The sequence below is a fragment of the Rattus norvegicus genome, chromosome 8 (genome assembly GCF_021556685.1).
Source record: "Rattus norvegicus strain SHRSP/BbbUtx chromosome 8, alternate assembly SHRSP_T2T, whole genome shotgun sequence".
NCBI classification, from domain to species: Eukaryota; Metazoa; Chordata; class Mammalia; order Rodentia; family Muridae; genus Rattus; species Rattus norvegicus.
In genome coordinates, this window is record NC_141541.1 from 22,315,176 (window position 1) to 22,338,802 (window position 23,627).

The 23,627-nt window shown below is 39.3% G+C and overlaps 1 non-coding gene and 1 pseudogene across 1 annotated transcript; one reads left to right on the forward strand and one right to left on the reverse strand.

Annotated features, from left to right (window-relative positions):
- The first annotated feature begins 1,467 nt into the window (after positions 1–1,467).
- On the forward strand, positions 1,468–3,009 carry Mbd3l2-ps1 (methyl-CpG binding domain protein 3-like 2, pseudogene 1; annotated as a pseudogene).
- A 17,691-nt stretch (positions 3,010–20,700) lies between these two features.
- LOC120094087 (uncharacterized) lies at positions 20,701–22,652 on the reverse strand. Its single transcript, XR_015627071.1, has 2 exons — positions 22,553–22,652; positions 20,701–20,820 (listed from the first exon to the last, which is right to left on the reverse strand). It is a non-coding gene; the product is annotated as an uncharacterized LOC120094087 (transcript).
- Between the last annotated feature and the right edge of the window lie 975 nt (positions 22,653–23,627).

The window sequence follows — 23,627 nt, forward strand, 5'->3', positions numbered from 1 at the left end:
GCCAGGGCTACACAGAAACTATTTCTTAACAACCAAATATGTATATAATTTTAAGTTGCATTAAAACAAAATAGACCAAAAGTTCATAAGTGGTTGTGATATGAGCATGACTTAACAGGAATGACATGAAATTTCAATATACAAAATAGCAATTTCTCTTTCAATAGCTATGCATTACATTAACACATCTATGTATGTTATTTCTATAAAGCATATAAAAGTGTTTTAAATATTATATTGATATTCATTTATTTTTTAAAATTTTGTTTGTTTGAGAAAGGGTCTCACTATGGAGCTCTGGCTGGTTAACTCAGAAGATCTGCCAGTCTCTTCCTCCACAGTGCTGGGATTAAAGGAGTATACTACCATGCCTAACCCTGATCAACATAAAATTATTCTCTAATTTTGTCCTGCCCAAAACTGATGGCTTCAGTGTGTCCTTGCACACCTTTAATCCCTGCACAGGGACATCAGAAGCAGGAGTTTCTATGAGTTCCAGGCCAGTCTGAGCTCCATCTCAAGAATCTGTCTTTAAAAATTGTGTGAAAATTTATGTATATAAAACATTTATTTCTATTCTTTTAGAACGTATTTACAGATGATGAACCATAGAAAAAATGAGGATAGTATATAGTATTGATATAAAATTGTTGGTGAGATAATGTAATGTTGCTGAGTAAGTTAGTCCTGTCTTTCTTCTGCATACGTAGATGAGAATATTCAATTACTCACTATGGATAATCTTCTTGTTCTGTTTTTTATTTTGGAGACAGGATTTCTCTGTGTAACAGTTTTGGATGTTCTTAAAATAGCTCTGTAGACCAGGATGTCCTCAGACTCACAGATACATTAGTTCCTCCTTCCCAAGTGTGTGGGATTAAAGGTGTATGCACCACGCCTGGTACATAGACATTTTTTTCTAGCTGTAATCATTCAAAGACTATTGTCCCTTCATTTAAATACTTATTTCCCTACTAATAGTATCAGTTATATTTTTAGTTTTGTTTAAATATTTAAGTATCCTCAAATCCCATGGGTATGAGACAGGATCTCCCAAGGATAGTCCATTGATCATTACATCCACATAAGTAAAATCCACAAAAATCCAGTTTATACATGGGTTGGATTTTATCTATCAACTAATTTATACTCTGACAATTGTAACAGTCATTGGTTTATTTGTGGGTTAGGTTATCTGAGAATTTTCTTTTCTGTTTTTATGGAACATTTTTTAAATTTACATTTCAAATGTTATCCCCTTTCCTGGTTTCCCATCTATAAACCCCCTACCCCTTTCTTCCCCTTCTTCTATGAGGGTGTTATCCCAGTCATCTACCCACCCCTGAGAATTTTCTTAACTCTTTTCTCTACAAAAGGAGGATTAGGTGAAACACATACTGCCATTTCCAGCAACTCAAGCCTTGTCTGCATCTCTGCAGTAAAGCCTTTAGGACAAACTCTACCACTATGGAGGAGCCTTCAGGAAACTCAGTTTCAAGCCAGCCTTTGCTAGTAAGTACTTAATTCACACTAATTGTAGAATGTTCATCCTTGTCCTTTTTCTTTGTATTTAAACCTCCTTAATTTAGTGCATAGTTGTACTTGACCTAAGTTGATATCCTGTGGCAGCTATAAACTACTTGCTAATATTTGGTGCAAGAAATGTGAAATGTACTTCATCAGGCCAAAATGATCAGGCTTAGCTGTGTGAAATGCATTGTTGGATGGTTTTTTTCCTTGTATAGATATCTAGAGTTCTGCACAAACTTACATAGTGCACTTCTGCACTAGTGATGCCAGTGCATCACTGAGGTAGTGATCTTGCACAAACTTACATAGTGCACTTCTGCACTAGTGATGCCAGTGCATCACTGAGGTAGTGATCTTGCACAACCTTACATAGTGCACTTCTGCACTAATGATGCCAGTGTGTCACTGAGGTAGTGATCTTGCCCAACCTTACATAGTGCACTTCTGCACTAGTGATGCCAGTGTGTCACTGAGGTAGTGATCTTGCCCAACCTTACATAGTGCACTTCTGCACTAGTGATGTCAGTGCGTCATTGAGGTAGGTGTGGAGCAGCAGCACCCAGTGGCCATAAGAAAGAAAAATGTAGCATCTTTAAAGTAAAATAGAGGGAATCTGTGTGTAACTTGTTTGATAGAGACCCCAACTTCTTATCCTTGATAGTCAAATGAGTTAGGTGTCCTAAAAATCTGGGAAGGAGAATGTTTTTAGCAGCAGTCTTGGGGAGCTAGGCAATGGTGTGATCTCAGACCTAGTTTTTCAGAGAAAAGTAATAGTAGCAGATCCATAAGCTAAAAAAGAATTCTTTGTAACCAGGAGTAGATTTCATCTGTGTTTAAACTTCACTGTTTAAACTTCACTGTTTTCAAAGGGAAGACTCACAAGAAGTATGATACCCAACAAGAGCAAGATAAAGGCCAAACATAGAGCTGGTATTACTTCCAAAGATCTTGTGTGGTTGAGCAATTGCATGTCTCCACAGCCTGTGACCATAATAATATCATACTCTGAGAATGAAACCAGGTACAGGAGAATGAAACAGGAGAGATGAAGCAAAGCTGAAGAAACCCCAGTAGCTGTGTGCATTGGAGAAACTGAAAAAGCCTCAAGTTGGAGGAGACAGTAAAGAGAACCTATCATGTCCACTGAAGCTTGCAAACCCTGTAGAAAGAATTGCACCTGGAATGCCAACAACCACAGTAGTGTTAAGGATCATCTCATTCCTGGAGAAGTCACCTCTGTCCAACCCCCATGCTTAGAAACGACTAAGCAAGTGGCTCTTCAGCTGTCACCATATTTCTCCAGTCAAGGGGTAACAATGCCAGCGCCTCTCCATCTGACACCATCTTACTGCATAAGAGAAGTAACTACTGCAGACATCTGGAGGACAGGCCTGGAAAGTAAAGAAGGCCAGGAAGAGCCTGGCAGAGGCCTTGGAGGCAGACAGGCTTGCCAGGAAGGCAGAGAACATGAGGGAATAAACATGAGTGGAAAACAGGTGTTGAGGCCTCTGTAAGTTGTTGAAGGAACTTTTGTTTTGGTTTTTCAAGACAGGATTTCCAGATGTAACCCTGGTTGTCCTGGAACCCTGTCTCTGCCTCCAGAGTATTGAGGCAAATGCTACCATCACCCAGTATTAACTTTATGTCTTTAAATAACAAATTTATTATACCCAACTTACTCCTTTTTAAACTTTTGGAAAAGAAAAATATATAAGCAGAAGTGTTTTAAATGATAGTGTTTCTAGTTTGGATAGAAATATTCTGTAAGAGATTTCATGTGAATACACCCTTTCGTTAGTTATGATTCATAGAACAAAGCAAACACCTCATTTTATAGAATTAATGTGAGAAGGGTCTATGTATTTAGCAGCTAGTTTTTTGAAGCTACTAGGTACTTACAAAAGCTTAATGCTCCCTAATGAAACAACCCTGAGATTTCACCTCACACCAGTGAGAATGGCTAAGATCAAAGACTCAGGTGACAGCAGATGCTGGCGAGGATGTGGAGAAAGAGGAACACTCCTCCATTGTTGGTGGGATTGCAGACTGGTAAAACCATTCTGGAAATCAGTCTGGAGGTTCCTCAGAAAATTGGACATTGAACTGCCTGAGGATCCAGCTATACCTCTCTTGGGCATATACCCAAAAGATGCCTCAACATATAAAAGAGACACGTGCTCCACTATGTTCATTGCAGCCTTATTTATAATAGCCAGAAACTGGAAAGAACCCAGATGCCCTTCAACAGAGGAATGGATACAGAAAATGTGGTACATCTACACAATGGAATATTACTCAGCTATCAAAAACAACGACTTTATGAAATTCGTAGGCAAATGGTTGGAACTGGAAAATATCATCCTGAGTGAGCTAACCCAATCACAGAAAGACATACATTGTATGCACTCATTGATAAGTGGCTTTTAGCCCAAATGCTTGAATTACCCTAGATCCCTAGAACAAACGAAACTCAAGATGGATGATCAAAATGTGAATGCTTCACTCCTTCTTTAAATGAGGAAAAAGAATACCCTTGGCAGGGAAGGGAGAGGCAAAGATTAAAACAGAGACTGAAGGAACACCCATTCAGAGCCTGCCCCACATGTGGCCCATACATATACAGCCACCCAATTAGACAAGATGGATGAAGCAAAGAAGTGCAGACTGACAGGAGCCGGATGTAGATCGCTCCTGAGAGACACAGCCAGAATACAGCAAATACAGAGGCGAATGCCAGCAGCAAACCACTGAACTGAGAATAAGTCCCCCGTTGAAGGAATCAGAGAAAGAACTGGAAGAGCTTGAAGGGGCTCGAGACCCCAAAAGTACAACAATGTCAAGCAACCAGAGCTTCCAGGGACTAAGCCACTACCTAAATACTATACATGGACTGACCCTGGACTCTGACCCCATAGGTAGCAATGAATATCCTAGTAAGAGCACCAGTGGAAGGGGAAGCCCTGGGTCCTGCTAAGTCTGAACCCCCAGTGAACTAGACTATGGGGGGAGGGCGGCAATGGGGGGAGGGTTGGGAGGGGAACACCCATAAGGAAGGGGAGGGGGGAGGGGGATGTTTGCCCGGAAACCGGGAAAGGGAATAACACTTGAAATGTATATAAGAAATACTCAAGTTAATTAAAAAAAAAAAAAAAGAAAAAAAAAAAGAATGGACCTCTGGTTTCCTCAGGCCTGGAAAGGAAAAGAATCTTCAGCAGATACGCTAATCCCCTCTAAACATCTATGTCTATGATTTAACAAGTAGAGATTGTTTTATATTCAGTTTACTGGGAGAAGGACTCATTATCCAAAAATTGTTCTATTTCAGGTTACAATTTTTTTTTTTTAATTTGGTGGTTATTGGAGTCTCACTATATGGGCCATCAGAATCCCAAGAATCCCATCCCCAAATGTAATTTTTTTACACACTTTCAGTCTACTTTGAATAACCTAAGGTGTTATTTAGTGTTTTATACTAAGTATTTAAGTTCACATTTATATTAATGAACCCATGTGCTGCAGCTTTCTACACCATGGTATCGGGTTTTTTTTTTTTTTTTTTTTAATAGAACTATGTGTTGCAATGCTAAACTAACAAAAACAGGCTTTCATTTTAAATACAAATCCAAAATAGAGAATCTTTTAAGTGACATTAATTTAATGATATAAAGATATTATTATAGATGCTGTTATATCTATTATCATCTATCTTCTTTTTTTGCCTTTGTTTCTTTTTTTATTGATATTTTCTTTATTTACATTTCAAATGTTATCCCCTTTCCCAGTTCCCCCTCCGGAAAACCCCTATCCCATCCCCCCCCCCCTGCTTGTATGAGAGTGCTCCCTCGCCTACCCACCCATTCCTTTCCATCTCCCCACCTAAGCATTCCCCTACACTGGGGCATCAAGTCTTCACAGGACCAAGGGCCTCTCCTCCCATTGTTGTCCTACAGTGCCATCCTCTGCTACATATGTGGCTAGATCCATAGGTCGCTCCTTTAGTAGTCCATAAGTCAACTCTTTTAGTTGGTGGTTTAGTCCCTGAGAGTCCTGGGGTGTCTGTTTGGTTGATAATGTTGTTCTTCCTATGGGGTTGCACATCCCTTCAGCTCATTCAGCCTTTTTTCTAACTCCTCCATTGGGGACTTCATTCTCAATTTAATGGTTGGGTGCAAGCATCTGTCTCTGTATGTCAGGCTCTGACAGAGCCTCTTAGAAGACAGCTATATCAGGCTCTTTTCAGGATGCACTTCTTGGCATCTGCAATAGTGTCTGGGTTTGGTGACTGTATGGAGGGGGGTGGATCTCCAGAATTGGCAGTCTCCAGATGGCCTTTCCTTCAGTCTCTGTTCTACTCTTTGTTGTTGCATTTCTTCCAGTTTGTATGTAGTTCTCTTTTCTAAGAGGGACTGCAACATCCACCCTTCGGTTTTCATTCTTCTTGAGCATAGTGTGGTCTGTAATTTTATCTTGGGTCTTCCGAGTTTTGGGGCTAATATCCATTTATCAGTGAGTGAATATCATGTGTGTTCTTTTGTCATTGGGTTACCTCACTCAGGATGATATTTTCCAGTTCCATGCATTTGCCTAAGAATTTTATGTAGTCATTGTTTTTAATAGCTGAGTACTACTCCATTGTGTAAATGTACCACATTTTCTATATCCATTCCTCTGCTGAAGGATATCTGGGTTTTTTCCAGCTTATGGCTATTATAAATAAGGCTGCTATGAACATAGTGTGCCATGTGTCCTTGTTATATTAGAGCATCTTTTGGATATATGCTGGGTTCTCAGGCAGTACTATGTCCAATCTTCTGAGGAACGACCAGATTGATTTCCAGAGAGGTTGTAGCAGCTTGCAATCCCACCAACAATGGAGGAGTGTTCCTCTTTCTCCACATCTTCACCAGCATCTGTTGTCACCTGAATTTTTGATCATAGCCATTCTGACTGGTGTGAGGTGAAATCTCAGCATTCTTGTTTTGATTTGCATTTTCCTGATGACTAAGAATGTCTAAGGTTTCCTTAGTTCTCAGCCATTAAATATTCCTCATTTGAGAATTCTTTGCTTAGCTTGGTACCCCATTTTTAATAGGATTATTTGATGCTCTGGTGTCTAACTTCTTCAGTTCTTTGCATATATTTTATATGAGCCCTGTATTAGATGCAAGATTGGTAAAGACCTTTTCACAACCTGTTGGTTTCTAGTTTGTCCTAATTACAATGTCCTTTGCCTTACAGAAACTTTGCAATTTTATGAAGTCCCATTTGTCAATTCTTCATCTTACAGCATAAAGAATTAAAAAAAAAAAAAAAAAACAAAGAACAATCCACAGAAACACAGGCACACATAAAAAGACACAGCAAAAAATAAAACCCATAAACACAGAGCATTGACTTACAGAGAAAGAAATACATGTTGAATAGGTGAAACTTGAAGTCCATGTGATTCTATTTTTATTAATTTATTTATTCATTCTTTTTTTATTATTATTAACTTGAGTATTTCTTATTTACATTTCGAGTGTTATTCCCTTTCCCGGTTTCCGGGCAAACATCCCCCTAATCCCTCCCCCTCCCCTTCTGTATGGGTGTTCCCCTCCCCATCCTCCCCTCATTGGCGCCCTCCCCCCAACAATCTAGTTCACTGGGGGTTCAGTCTTAGCAGGACCCTTCCCCTTCCACTGGTGATCTTACTAGAATATTCATTGCTACCTATAAGGTCAGAGTCCAGGGTCAGTCCATGTATAGTCTTTAGATAGTGGCTTAGTCCCTGGAGGCTCTGGTTGCTTGGCATTGTTGTTCAAAAGGGGTCTCCAGCCCCTTCAAGCTCTTCCAGTTCTTTCTCTGATTCCTTCAACGGGGGTCCCGTTCTCAGTTCAGTGGTTTGCTGCTAGCATTCACCTCTGTATTTGCTGTATTCTGGCTGCGTCTCTCAGGAGCGATCTACATCCGGCTCCTGTCAGCCTGCACTTCTCTGCTTCATCCATCTTGTCTAATTGGATGGCTGTATATGTATGGGCCACATGTGGGGCAGGCTCTGAATGGGTGTTCCTTCTGTGTCTTTTTTAATCTTTTCCTCTCTATTCCCTGCCAAGGGTATTCTTGTTCCCTTTTAAAGAAGGAGTGAAGCATTCACATTTTGATCATCTGTCTTGAATTTCATTTGTTCTAGGCATCTAGGGTAATTCAAGCATTTGGGCTAATAGCCACTTATCAATGAGTGCATACCATGTGTGTTTTTCTGTGATTGGGTTACCCCACACAGGATGATATTTTCAAGTTCCAAACACTTGCCTACGAATTTCATAAAGTCATTGTTTTTGATAGCTGAGAAATATTCCATTGTGTAGATGTACCACAACTTCTGTATACATTCCTCTGTTGAAGGGCATCTGGGTTCTTTCCAGATTCTGGCTATTATAAATAAGGCTGCTATGAACATAGTGGAGCACGTGTCTTTTTTATATGTTGGGGCATCTTGTGGGTATATGCCCAAGAGAGGTATAGCTGGATCCTCAGGCAGTTCAATGTCCTATTTTCTGAGGAACCTCCAGACTGATTTCCAGAATGGTTGTACCAGTCTGCAATCCCAGCAACAGTGGAGGAGTATTCCTCTTTCTCTGCATCCTCGCCAGCATTTGCTCTCACCGAAGTTTTTGATCTTAGCCATTCTCACTGGTGTGAGGTGAAATCTCAGGGTTGTTTTGATTTGCATTTCCCTTATGACTAAAGATGTTGAACATTTCTTTAGGAGTTTCTCAGCCATTCAGCATTCCTCAGCTGTGAATTCTTTGTTTAGCTCTGAACCCCATTTTTTAATAGGGTTATCTGTCTCCCAGCGGTCTAACTTCTTGAGTTCTTTGTATATTTTGGATATAAGGCCTCTATCTGTTGTAGGATTGGTAAAGATCTTTTCCCAATCTGTTGGTTGCCGTTTTGTCCTAACCACAGTGTCCTTTGCCTTACAGAAGCTTTGCAGTTTTATGGGATCCCATTTGTCGATTCTTGATCTTAGCGCATAAGCCATTGGTGTTTTGTTCAGGAAATTTTTTCCAGTGCCCATGTGTTCCAGATGCTTCCCTAGTTTTTCTTCTATTAGTTTGAGTGTGTCTGGTTTGATGTGGAGGTCCTTGATCCACTTGGACTTAAGCTTTGTACAGGGTGATAAGCATGGATCGATCTGCATTCTTCTACATGTTGACCTCCAGTTGAACCAGCACCATTTGCTGAAAATGCTATCTTTTTTCCATTGGATGGTTTTGGCTCCTTTGTCAAAAATCAAGTGCCCATAAGTGTGTGGGATCATTTCTGGGTCTTCAATTCTGTTCCATTGGTCTATCTGTCTGTCTCTGTACCAATACCATGCAGTTTTTATCACTATTGCTCTGTAATACTGCTTGAGTTCAGGGATAGTGATTCCCCCTGAAGTCCTTTTATTGTTGAGGATAGCTTTAGCTATCCTGGGTTTTTTGTTATTCCAGATGAATTTGCAAATTATTCTGTCTAATTCTTTGAAGAATTGGATTGGTATTTTGATGGGGATTGCATTGAATCTGTAGATTGCTTTTGGTAAAATGGCCATTTTTACTATATTAATCCTGCCAATCCATGAGCATGGGAGATCTTTCCATCTTCTGAGGTCTTCTTCAATTTCTTTCCTCAGTGTCTTGAAGTTCTTATTGTACAGATCTTTTACTTGCTTGGTTAAAGTCAAACCGAAGTACTTTATATTATTTGGGTCTATTATGAAGGGTGTCGTTTCCCTAATTTCTTTCTCAGCTTGTTTCTCTTTTGTATAGAGGAAGGCAACTGATTTATTTGAGTTAATTTTATACCCAGCCACTTTGCTGAAGTTGTTTATCAGCTTTAGTAGTTCTCTGGTGGAACTTTTGGGATCACTTAAATATACTATCATGTCATCTGCAAATAGTGATATTTTGACTTCTTCTTTTCCAATCTGTATCCCCTTGATCTCCTTTTGTTGTCTGATTGCTCTGGCTAGAACTTCAAGAACTATATTGAATAAGTAGGGAGAGAGTGGGCAGCCTTGTCTAGTCCCTGATTTTAGTGGGATTGCTTCAAGTTTCTCTCCATTTAGTTTAATGTTAGCAACTGGTTTGCTGTATATGGCTTTTACTATGTTTAGGTATGGGCCTTGAATTCCTATTCTTTCCAGGACTTTTATCATGAAGGGGTGTTGAATTTTGTCAAATGCTTTCTCAGCATCTAATGAAATGATCATGTGATTCTGTTCTTTCAGTTTGTTTATATGATGGATCACGTTGATGGTTTTCCGTATATTAAACCATCCCTGCATGCCTGGGATGAAGCCTACTTGATCATGGTGGATGATTGTTTTGATGTGCTCTTGGATTCGGTTTGCCAGAATTTCGTTAAGTATTTTTGCGTCGATATTCATAAGGGAAATTGGTCTGAAGTTCTTTTTCTTTGTTGTGTCTTCGTGTGGTTTAGGTATAAGAGTAATTGTGGCTTCGTAGAAGGAATTCGGTAGTGCTCCATCTGTTTCAATTTTGTGGAATAGTTTGGATAATATTGGTATGAGGTCTTCTATGAAGGTTTGATAGAATTCTGCACTAAACCCGTCTGGACCTGGGCTCTTTTTGGTTGGGAGACCTTTAATGACTGCTTCTATTTCCTTAGGAGTTATGGGGTTGTTTAACTGGTTTATCTGTTCCTGATTTAACTTCGGTACCTGGTATCTGTCTAGGAAATTGTCCATTTCCTGAAGATTTTCAAGTTTTCTTGAATATAGGTTTTTATAGTAAGATCTGATGATTTTTTGAATTTCCTCTGAATCTGTAGTTATGTCTCCCTTTTCATTTCTCATTTTGTTAATTTGGACACACTCTCTGTGTCCTCTCGTTAGTCTGGCTAAGGGTTTATCTATCTTGTTGATTTTCTCAAAGAACCAACTTTTGGTTCTGTTGATTCTTTCTATGGTCCTTTTTGTTTCTACTTGGTTGATTTCAGCTCTGAGTTTGATTATTTCCTGCCTTCTACTCCTCCTGGGTGTATTTGCTTCTTTTTGTTCTAGAGCTTTTAGGTGTGCTGTCAAGCTGCTGACATATGCTCTTTCCTGTTTCTTTCTGCAGGCACTCAGCGCTATGAGTTTTCCTCTTAGCACAGCTTTCATTGTGTCCCATAAGTTTGGGTATGTTGTATCTTCATTTTCATTAAATTCTAAAAAGTTTTTAATTTCTTTCTTTATTTCTTCCTTGACCAGGTTATCATTGAGTAGAGCATTGTTCAATTTCCACGTATATGTGGGCATTCTTCCCTTATTGTTATTGAAGACCAGTTTTAGGCCGTGGTGGTCCGATAGCACGCATGGGATTATTTCTATCTTTCTGTACCTGTTGAGGCCCGTTTTTGGACCAATTATATGGTCAATTTTGGAGAAAGTACCATGAGGAGCTGAGAAGAAGGTATATCCTTTTGCTTTAGGATAGACTGTTCTATAAATATCCGTTAAGTCCATTTGGCTCATGAGTTCTCTTAATCTGTCGACATCACTGTTTAATTTCTGTTTCCATGATCTGTCCATTGATGAGAGTGGGGTGTTGAAATCTCACACTATTATTGTGTGAGGTGCAATGTGTGTTTTGAGCTTTAGTAAGGTTTCTTTTATGTATGTAGGTGCCCTTGTATTTGGGGCATAGATATTCAGGATTGAGAGTTCATCTTGGTGGATTTTTCCGTTGATGAATATGAAGTGTCCTTCCTTATATTTTTTGATGACTTTTAGTTGGATATTGATTTTATTTGATATTAGAATGGCTACTCCAGCTTGCTTCTTCTGACCATTTGCTTGGAAAGTTGTTTTCCAGCCTTTCACTCTGAGGTAGTGTCTGTCTTTATCTCTGAGGTGTGTTTCCTGTAGGCAGCAGAATGCAGGGTCCTTGTTGCGTATCCAGTTTGTTAATCTATGTCTTTTTATTGGGGAGTTGAGGCCATTGATATTGAGAGATATTAAGGAATAGTGATTATTGCTTCCCGTTATATTCATATTTGGATGTGAGGTTATGTTTGTGTGCTTTCATTCTCTTTGTTTTGTTGCCAAGATGATTAGTTTCTTCCTTCTTCTAGGGTATAGCTTGCCTCCTTATGTTGGGCTTTACCATTTATTATCCTTTGTAGTGCTGGATTTGTAGAAAGGTATTGTGTAAATTTGGTTTTGTCATGGAATATCTTGGTTTCTCCATCAGTGTTAATTGAGAGTTTTGCTGGATACAGTAACCTGGGCTGGCATTTGTGTTCTCTTAGGGTCTGTATGACATCAGTCCAGGATCTTGTGGCCTTCATAGTTTCTGGCGAGAAGTCTGGTGTGATTCTGATAGGTCTGCCTTTATATGTTACTTGACCTTTTTCCCTTACTGCTTTTAAGATTCTTTCTTTATTTTGTGCGTTTGGTGTTTTGACAATTATGTGATGGGAGGTGTTTCTTTTCTGGTCCAATCTATTTGGAGTTCTGTAGGCTTCTTGTATGTCTATGGGTATCTCTTTTTTTAGGTTAGGGAAGTTTTCTTCTATGATTTTGTTGAAGATATTTACTGGTCCTTTGAGCTGGGAGTCTTCACTCTCTTCTATACCTATTATCCTTAGGTTTGATCTTCTCATTGAGTCCTGGATTTCCTGTATGTTTTGGACCAGTAGCTTTTTCCGCTTTACATTATCTTTGACAGTTGAGTCAATGATTTCTATGGAATCTTCTGCTCCTGAGATTCTCTCTTCCATCTCTTGTATTCTGTTGGTGAATGTTGTATCTACAGCTCCTTGTCTCTTCTTTTGGTTTTCTATATCCAGCGTTGTTTCCATGTGTTCTTTCTTGATTGCTTCTATTTCCATTTTTAATTCCTTCAACTGTTTGATTGTGTTTTCCTGGAATTCTTTCAGGGATTTTTGCGATTCTTTCAGGCATTTTTGCGATTCCTCTCTGTAGGCTTCTACTTGTTCTCTAAGGGAGTTCTTCACGTCTTTCTTGAAGTCCTCCAGCATCATGATCAAATATGATTTTGAAACTTGATCTTGCTTTTCTGGTGTGTTTTGGATATTCCGTGTTTGCTTTGGTGGGAGAATTGGGCTCTGATGATGCCATATAGTCTTGGTTTCTGTTGCTTGGGTTCCTGTGCTTGCCTCTCGCCATCAGATTATCTCTAGTGTTACTTTGTTCTTCTATTTCTGACAGTGGCTTGACTGTCCTATAAACCTGTGTTTCAGGAGTGCTATAGACCTGTTTTCCTGTTTCCCTTCAGCCAGTTATGGGGGGACAGAGTGTTCTGCTTTCAGGCGTGTAGTTTTTCCTATCTACAGGTCTTCAGCTGTTCCTGTGGGCCTGTGTCTTGAGTTCACCAGGCAGGTCGCTTGCAGCAGAAAAGTTGGTCTTACCTGTGGTCCTGAGGCTCAAGTTTGCTCATGGGGTGTTGCTTATGAGCTCTCCGCAGCGGCAGCAACCAGGAAGATCTCCACCGCCCTCTCGGGGAGCTTCCATGCACCAGGGTTCCAGATGGCGTTTGGTGTTTTCCTCTGGAATCAGTAATGTGTGCAGAGTGCAGTCTCTTCTGGTTTCCCAGGTGTGTCTGCCTCTCTGAAGGTTTAGCTCTCCCTCCCACGGGATTTGGGTGCAGAGAACTGTTTATCAGGTCGGTCCCTTCAGGTTCCGCATTGTCTCAGACGCAGCGGACCTGCTTCTCCTGTGCCCTCCTCTATGGGAACCCAGAGGCCGTATCATCTATCTTCTATACTATCTATCACAAGCTACAACTCTATAGCCTATATCTAATTTTAAAATACATTTTTTTATTATATAAAGTCAAATAAGGTATTTGCATGCAAGACCGTAACACAGCTATGTGTGGCAACACACACCTTTGCCACACTACCGTCCCAAAACAATGAAGATATCAAGTTAAAGATTTGAAATTCTGAAAGTGCTCAAAAAATTTCCTAACTTCTTTGAGTCATTTTGTAAAAATATGTGTTTGTCACAGTAGTAATGTCATACCTGTTCATAAGCCCCAGAAGACCGCCAAGGAGCCAACTCCAATGAAACTGCATTAGGTTCTCTATTACAAGCTCAAGTTTGGGCTCTCCTCTAATCCTGACACAGGAGGATGGGAAGGTGGAGCAACCCGGAGCCCTCATCAGGATGAGATTTTATAGGGAATGGCAAGCAACCTAGGGGGCTTAGGCCAACAGGTGGGCACTTTGAAACAAAACCATGAACAATCACAAACTGTCTGAAAGTACATCTGAAACAATCAGATTTGTCTTTGATCAATTGGTGCTAGGAAGTAGCTAGGGAATAATTCTAGCCAATGACAAGTAATGGAGTCCTTCCTGGTACTTGAGTGTAGCTTGGAGTCAGCTTCTCATGCTTTGTTCTTTTAAGATGGAGTTTGGTGCCAAGATGGTGTAGGTTTGGCCTCTCAGTAAACTCTAACTAATATAGCAGGTTTGAATGAAGCCAGAATTTTTGGACTTAGCTAAACATCTTTATAGTAATTGCTGCTATTGTGACTGGATAAACCTGATTTTTGTGGGTCAATAATTGAGTAAGAAAGAAAAATGAAGAAATAGCTATGCCTTGTACCTCTTATCCCAGGTTCTAAGGGTAGCTTATGGATAGTTCCTTACCAGTTCTATGAGATTTGAGTAGGGATTACTCCATCACTAGGCAATAGTGGTTCAAATTCTTCATAGGTATCTGCTGTGGTCTTGTCCCTTTCTCTTCTCCTTGTTTCTAGTCTGCTGATTGTCAGACCTAAAGATAAATTTAGTCTTATCTAACCTTTTCCTGTCTGACTCCTAGTATACAGGCCGACACATGGTATGAAACCCCACACCAATAAACCTATAAGAGAAATCTACCTCTCCTAACCTGAAGTTTCTCTTCTAGATCGTCTGTCATATTGTGTGCTGTAACTCTCCAAATTAAAAAAAACAATTGCATCTGAAGAGCAATTAGTATCTTCAGAATTATGTAATTTTTATGGGACCCATTTCAAATAAATTAAAAAAAAACAACTCACAACATGATTATTACACTTGTTTATCATCATCAAACTTAGGGAAAATATTAAAGTACATACTATTGGATTTTGTGAATATTTAATGCTTTCTTCTCTGTAGTAAAAGACTCCTTATACAAGATATCCATGACAGCATAGATTCTCCGTAGCCCCATTAATTTCCTACTTATGTGGTACAAACTTTAACTCTAGGAACTTAGAGATTTAGGTTAGTCCTTAAAGTTTTTGGCAATAGTGGCTATCCCCCACCACTTCATACAAAAACCAAAGGTGGAAGAAACTCCCAAATTTCAAGAGGGAGTATTGGTACTTTGGCATCATTCAGCTTCCTAGGAATATGAACTCTCCAGTCAGATGAGAGGCATAACTAGACAAGATTCTGAAATACAAAAGGATCCCTGAGTTTCCCATCTGTCTCTGTAGTGTTAGATCATAGGAGCTCCCAGGATAGCCACATACCCAGGCAGCCTCTCCATCCCCACACCTGTTGTAATTCAATCTTTCTGTAGTTTCCATCTTGGGGCTCTCAAAATGACTTTTGAGAAAAAATTTCTGTTTTTATCAAAGGTTATTAGTTTTTTTTCCCTCTACTGAAATTTGTTTCACAAGGACTTGTGTTTCCTGAACCTCCCCTTTCCATCATTTAGTCAATTGTATCAGATTGTGGGTTGGTATTTACATGCAGGTGATGGTGGGCACGAGATAAGGTCAGGCCTGTGATTGGGCAGTGAAAAAGAAAGGGGGGCTGAGGATTTTGGAGACAGGACAGAGAATATGGAGGGGTAAGAAGAAAGGTCGAGGAAGAGAAGGATGAGCCAGATTCGTTTGGCTTTAAATAGTCACAGGTAGCTATGACTATATTCTAAGGTATGTATAATTACATGACAATGTATCTTATCTAGGTGGGCAGTTTATATCAATATCAATTGTCTCTAAGTTTATCATGTGGACATTTTATCAGATAAGATTTTACTGATAAATTACAATTCTCTAGAGTTTTGATTTTACCTGTTTACAGGGGTTTGTGACTTAACCACGAGATGTTTGGTCGTTTCATGGGGCTGTTGGCAGGAATCTGCTAAGGGAACTTATAGAATTGGGTGGAGACTCTCAGGAGCTCTGGGCCAGAGAGTTTGCTGAGATTAAAAACATCCTGCTGGTTCCACGTGACCTGCAATTGCCAGCACTAGCTTGAGATGGTGTTCCTTTTTAATATTTCTTGCTACATCAGATTCGAATCTGAGCTCCCACCAGTAAGATAAAATGAAATTAACACTTTCCTTTGGTATAAATACAGAATCTATCCTGGCCAAGTTCCTTTGCTAGCCTGTTTTAGACTTAGCAGACTTTTTTTGTCTTAGAAAAAAATGAGGTACTTTTGCTTTGCATTGCTGGTATGTTCTTTTATAAAACACAGATCATTTGTTTCTAATGGGAAGGAACTCTCAGGGCTTGGCTTGTTCAGTAAATATTTAAATTACTTTTTTAAACAAAAAAAGGATTCGTGTGTATGAAGTGCAGGCATAAGGGTCAGAGAACTCTTGGGGTGGGGTTATCAGTTCTCTTATGGTGGATTCTGTAGACCAGGCCTACATAGCAAGTGTGTTCTTATTCACTAAGCTATCTTGCTGAACCTGTTCTGTTCTTTATCCATTATTTCCTGATCACTGATATTCATGAGGACATTAGTGAAAGCCTGAGTGCTCCCCTCACCACAATGACTACTGTCATCATGTGTGGGATATATATATATATATATATATATATATATATATATATATATATATATATATATTCATGTTACCTCAGTTTCTCCACTTTCCCACTTAGATTAATGATTCCATCTGTTTCATAGCCCACGTACCAGGCTTCAAAGGTACTCTTTTTTTTTTTCTCTAAGCAGTTAAGATGCAGTTTTCTGTGCAAGACAATGAAGGCACCATCTTCATGTTAACACAGATATTCTATGTTAAAAGTCAGACCTGAAGAATATCTTCTATCACTTCTACTTTGTTCTCTTTCCTTGACTGTTCAATTCTTCTCATAGATTCCAACTTCTGTGATCCCAGGAAGGTCTCTTCAGCACAGGTCTAGTTAGTAGTCATCTTCCTCATGTACCCTGACACTTATAATACCAAGGCATACCTGTATTTCATTCACAATTTTGTTTCAACAATTTCCAGCTATGTAAGAGTACTGATAATAGGAAGAACAGTATCATGTTTTTCTCCTTAGAATTCTCCTATTACATGGGCACATTCATTATAGGCAGGCAAGGAACCTGTTATGTCTCATTACCCATACACAAGGTCATACAATTGACAGAAGCTGCTTACACTCTGGTCCCTCATTACCACTTTTAGAAGCTGTATGTTCTCTAGTCCATTGGCATTTTTACAAGTATACACATACTGTTATACTGCATTCCAGTAAGGGGTGCCTCCCCACCCCATGAAGAAGAAGACCATCCTAATTAACTTTCTCAACACTCATCAGACAAGAGAGTCAACTTGGCCTCTTGGGATATGTGTTTATTGGTATAGAGCCCAGCCTACTGTGATCGGTGAATAGGCAGATTACATTAGTTACATAGTTACATTAGGTAATTGAGCATGGCTTATGACTGAGCCAAAGAGTGAACAAGAAAGAAACATTCCTCTATGGTATGTACCTAGAGTTCTTACCTAACTTCCCTCAATAATAGGCTGTGTATGATAAAGTAAATCCTGTCCTCCCTTAAGTGGCTTTTAACTCAGTCACCCTGGTATTCTCCAAAGTTCCCCACTTTCATATGTCTCAGCCTTGGTTGCATGTCTTATCATCCATATCAAGCACAAGAAAACTACTAAAGTAGGGAGACATACTATCTCCTACCATGTGGGAAGCCCTTACCAAGTCTGCCCAAAATGAGACCCTGCCCTCACAAGGATCAATTTCAGGTATATATCTTAAATCCCATAGACAGCTCATGTGGCCATTTCTTCTTCCAAAGACATCTTTGGTTGTATCTGTCCCTATACAGTTGTCTTGTTTGTGGTGTGTGACTTTTGGTGCAGATGTAAACAAATATCTGTATCCTAGAGCCAGATGAAGGAAACAATTCCATCAAGCATGGCTAGGTAAACTAATGAATAACTGGAGGTCACTTATGCAAGTATGGATGACTCAGAGGCAGCTCTAACACCAAATGCCCTACCTCAAAGAGAAAAGAAAATAACTGCATCCTTGGGGCCCCTTTCACAATCTATTGGCAGCTCCACATACAACCTATCTTTTTAGCAGCAATCATATTTTGGGGGATGGCTCTTGAACATTTCAAATCTTGAAGGTTTGCTGGGTTTCCTGTTTAGCCTCCTCTCAATGTAATTTAGGGCATCATTCTTGTTTCACACAGGATAGAATATTTCAGTTGAGCAAATACTTACACATCAGCTCCCAGAATGTACACAATTGATGAGGCAGAATTGAGATAATCAATTTGTCAGACAACTTAGGCAAGTGACTAATGTGTGCCATGTTAACTTCTTTATGGGTCAACTTGGAATAATAACTGAATACAAGGATGCTTATCAAGAGTACTCAGTAGTTACCTATAAAGTATTTATGTTTGTCTATGAGAAGCACTATACAGTGTTTGACTATCAATGCATTATAGTACTTTATTATGAAAAAATGTGGTTTCTATAAAATAAGGAAGATATTACACAAAAACAAATAATGTAGTTACAGAACTTCAAAATAAAATTTAAAAATTGCAAAATCAGAAGAATAGTAATCCATAATCACAGTAGATAACTAATATAGCTCTTCCACCAAATCACTTAAAAAGAAAATAATTTGGGTTCAGTCAGAGAGGATGGACCTAATGTTCAAGAGACTGGGGGACCCAGGGAGTTTAGAGGTCTGGTGGGGTAGGGACATCCTCGTGGAGACAGGGGGGCAGGAAGGAGGTATGGGATGTGGAAGTCATAAGGTAAATGAGGAGGGGGATAAAATCTGGAATATAAAAATCAACAGAAAAATTAATAAAGAGAAAATAATTTGTAAAAAAAGAAAATAATTTGTACATACCATTAAAATAGACTACATTAACATGCACACACCCTATATAAACATGTAAGAGAATATATATTGCTCTCAAAGAATTACGCATATCATTTGACACATAGGTTTACCAGCTAGATATAGTATTTAGCTGGAAATGAATGTCAACTCAAAAACAAAGAACAATTCATTTTGTTCATAGGTTTTGGAGAAAACCTAATCTTTGTTACTGTTGCCCTGTTTATGTCACCATGATCAAGACAAAACAAAACAATTCTCATTCCAGATCTTACAGCTAATTGCAAAGAGAAAGTGTGAGAAGAGAAAATGAGTGAGAAGTCAGGCTTTCCATTCAGCCTCCAAGTTTCATGGCACCAGTCATTAGACTTCAAGAAATCCTGGCATATTATTTAATACTGTTTACATATTTGAAAAAGTATTTACTTGGTTGTTAGGCTGATATGTGTGCTGATATAGAGGATAATATCTGGGAGTCCATTCTCTACTTTCACTGTCTGATTTATAGGAATGAAATTGAGGTGATCATGTTTTGTGGCAAGCAACTTCAACCACTGAGTCATCTTGTTGGCTCTAAGTAGGACAAAATGAACGCCAGGTACTCACAGGACAGAAAGAATAAAAAGGATCAATAACAAAAAGTTCCATATTTTGACAAAAATATGACAGTTAGTCAGGCTGGCATCATATTCAAAATTCATCTTGCTAGCCTCCTGAATACTATGATTATTATTGTGTGCTACCATGCTCAGCTCTTTGGAAGATAAGCTTCAAGCATTGAGAATTTGAAATATTAAAGGCTGTTTAGGGGAGTGAAGTGGGGTCATACATATAAACATATGTGTTTATACAACTATGAAAATTAATAATATGGTAACTGAACCTAGAGATCCTATCTACTAATAGAGGTAACCATGCATTTATTTCATTTTCAGTATAAATTATTACACACTCAGTAATGAGCTGATGCTAAATACCCTGACACATATTACTTCACTTTCCTAAGGTGTCCCTCTAATTTATATGGGTAGAAGGAATCATTGCAAACTTTTTCCTCCATCAGATTATGCCTTAAAGATTGCCAATGACTTTAGCTCAAGGGGGCTTTTCAGAAAGCATTCTCATTCCTCTTCAAGAGAGGAAAACAAAGTGTTCCCATGATCACTGATGAATACTTCATTACTTGTGGACAGTAATGTGAACACTTTGTTGTACAGTTTTCTGAATTTCTTGTATACCTTAGTTGTGGGATTGCCCACCAGAAACACTGAAAAGATTGGGATTACTAGAGATCATTGCCACATGCTTATTATTCTACTAAAATGTTTTCCTAACCCCTTATCTTTGGGGCATATAACAAAAAGTGAACTAAAAAACTCTTATCACATGTACGATGTCATTCAGGTGAAGGCAGGTACAAGGTAGAACCAGGCCCGCCATTAGACAAGAAGGATGGGTGGGTGGGAGAAAAGTTTTAGAGAGAGGAGGGGACTGGAGGGAGTCTGGAGAAGCAGCAGAAAGAACATGGAGGTTGATATTAAGATTCCTCTCTGCACCTTTACAGGTCGTTATGAATGTTCTTAAGGGATGGAGGTATGTAGTGCTTTGTGTGTCTAGTTAGGCAATTATATATTATCAATTGGTTGTAAGTTAATTGTGTGGAAGTATTGTACATTGAGCATTTAACACATAAATCTGGTTGTTGGGTTCCAGTTTGTTGAGTAATGATTCTATTGGGTGTTGGGAGTGTGAACAGAGTTTGTGACAGGAAGCCGTGCTAGTCTGTAGAATGCTTTGGGCTAACATGGTGTGGGGCCATGTTAGCACGGCCCATAAAATGCTATGTGAGTCTCAAGCATGGTCCTCTGCCAAGGGGACGATGTGTGAAAGTGGTAACAGAGAAAGAGCTAGAGCACACAGATCCTCAGGAGTAGGAACTTGCAGGAATCAGGACAAGCGTCATCATTTATCATTTTACAGCAACAATCACATAGATGTCTTTGCAGAGCAATTTAACAATAAACTGAATGTCATTTCATACTTATGAAAATAATGAAGATCTGTTGAAGGCATCTTTTTATTAATTTCATGGCAAGTTTCTCTAATGGTTCACAGAGCTGTCTCCTGGGCCTTAGGCATCCTGTAGTTTTCTCCCACAGTGTATCGAGGAGGTTTCTCTCTGAGAATATAACAAGGAAGAAGTGAAACTGAAACTTCTGGAGGTAAGATCATAAATAATAATAAATGATAATTCATTGGCTTTAATTGGCTTTCTTGGAACACTTACTCTGGGGTAGGGAGTTGTTCCTTTGCCATAGAAATACATAATCATGCAGAGAGAGGCCTACATGGTGAGGCATTGATGGTTTCTTGTCAATAACCAGTGTATAATCTCGAGACATGTGCATGAGATAGGCTAGAAGAGGTTCCTTCAAGAACAAGTTTAAAAGACTGCAGCTCTGTTTGATGTCTTGCAAGTTAGCTCATGAGAAGTCATGAGAAAAAAAATATAGAATTAAGGTGCTTTCATATTCCTGACCTACAAAGTGTGAGGTATTTGTCTGAAGCCACAAAATTTGGGGTTTGGGGGAACGATATATAGAGCAATAGATAAAGTATACACATGATGCAAATTCTCTCAAATTATCTTAGGATCAACAAAGCTCTGAACAGAAATTCCCTTAGTAATTTCTCACCAAAATTCATATCCAACTATTATGTACTCTTTTGTGCACAGAAAGGTAGGAGTTCCTAGTGAAAGATTTTCCACAATGGTTACATCCATAGGGCTTTTGTCCAGTATGAGTCATTAAGTGCTTCTTCACAGCTGAGAGATTATTAAAAGCTTTCCACAGTTACTGTCTTTGTATGGTTTCTCTCCAGTATGTATTCTCTTTGTGTACAATTAGAGAAAAACTACTGCTAAAGAATTTCCCACACTCATTACATTCATAGGGCTTCTCTCCAGTGTGAGTTCTTAAGTGCTGTGTCAGATATGAGCTCTTCCAGAAGGTTTTCCCCAATCCTGGCACTCAAATGGTTTTTCTCCAGTATGAATACTATTATGTCCAGGGAGTGAGGATCTTGTACTGAAGGCCTTTCCACACCGAGTACATTCATGGTGATTTTTCGCCTTCTGTGTGAATTCTTTTGTGGCTTTTGAGGTTCAAACTTGTTTGTAAGACATAAAAACACTGGCTGCATTCACATGGCTTTTCCCCAGTGTGAATTTTTACATGAAGTCTGAGGGATGAGGGATCATTAAGTGCTTTCCCACAGTGATTGCATTCAAAAGGTTTTTTCCCCCATTATGGATTCTTTTGTTAACCTTAAGATAAGATTTACTGCGGAAGGACTTTCCACACTGAGTACAGTCATGGTTTTTCTCCAGTATGAATTCTTTTGTGCTGAGTAAGGTTAGATTGTTGTGCTGAAGACTTTAAAATATTGATTGCATTCACTGATTGCATTCATTGGCTTTCAGTTCATGCTGAATTCTTTCCTGTTAATTATGAGGTAAATTGTAACTGTAATTTATAATATTATTATACTGTTATAATGAGTTCTTATGTTATCTAACTCTAACAATAAAATAAAATATTTACCTGACCATCATAAGTACTGTACTTCATCAGTTTACCTGCCTAGCTTATATGCCCTAGAGAGGTTATAGTCTCTGGTTTAACAGCTCACAGTAAAGCAACAGGGGGCTACAGAAAGCAGCTTTTGATATCTCAGCAGGGGATTTCAAGGCTCTCAGTCTCCAGACTGTAGGGGAGGAAGACCTGTTCCTGCTATCAACATTCCTATGGCTCTCAAAGTGTGTATTCACATGAAAGAAATGTTCTTAAGAGTTGGCACATGGAAGAACCCATGGCTCCAGCTGCATATATAGCAGAGGAAGGCCTTACCTGGCATGGATAGGAGTGGAGGCCATTGGTCCTTTGGAGGCTTGATGGGATTAGGGGAATGCAAGGGCAGTGAGGTGGGAGCACCCTCATAGAGGCAGGGGTCTGGGGGAATAAAATAGGGGGTGTGAGGAGGGGAAACCGGGAAGGGGAGATAACATTTGAAATGTACTTAAATAAAATAACCAATAAAACCCTGAGATTCCACCTCTTGCCAGTCAGAATGGATAAGATCAAAAACTCGGTTAACAGCAGATGCTGGTGAGGATATGCAGAAAGAGAAACATTCCTCCACTGTTGGTAGAATTACAGACTGGTATAACCACTGTGTAAAATCAGTCTGGAGGTTCCTCAGAAAATTGGACATAGTACTACCTGAGGACCCAGCTATACCACATCTGGGTATATACCCAAAAGATGCTCCAACATGTAAAAAGGACACATACTCTACTGTATTCATAGTAGCCTAATATAATAGCTAGAAGTTGGAAAGGACCCAGATGTCCTTCAACAGAAGAATGGATACAGAAAATGGAGTACTACTCAGCTATTAAAAACAATGACTACATGAAATTTTTAGTCAAATGAATGGAACTAGAAAATATCATACTGAGTGTGGTAATTTAGTCACAAAAGAACACACATAGTATGCACTTACTGAGAAATGAGTATTAGCACAAAAGCTTGAAATAACCAAGATACAATTCTAGACCACATGAAGCTCAAGAAGAAGGAAGAAGGAAGAATGAAGTGTGAATGCTTCATTCCTTAGAAGGGGAACAAAATACTGTCAGGAGGTAGAGGGTGAGAGGGACTTGGAAAGAAGAGAGGAGGAGAAGGGGCAAAAAAGGGAGCAGGGGCAGGTGTGGCAGTAGACAGGGATGATTTATTGAGGGTCAGGAATTTGCACATAGGTGTGTAGCAATGGGGGATGAGGAACTGGGGGTAGCCACCGGTAAGTCCCAGAAACACAAGAGGCCCACAGGACCCAACAGGGTTGAGATTAGCTGAAATGCCAAACCTGTAGAGACCATATCCAGAGGTTAGGCAGGGCCCCAGGTTGGGGCATGGTGCCTCC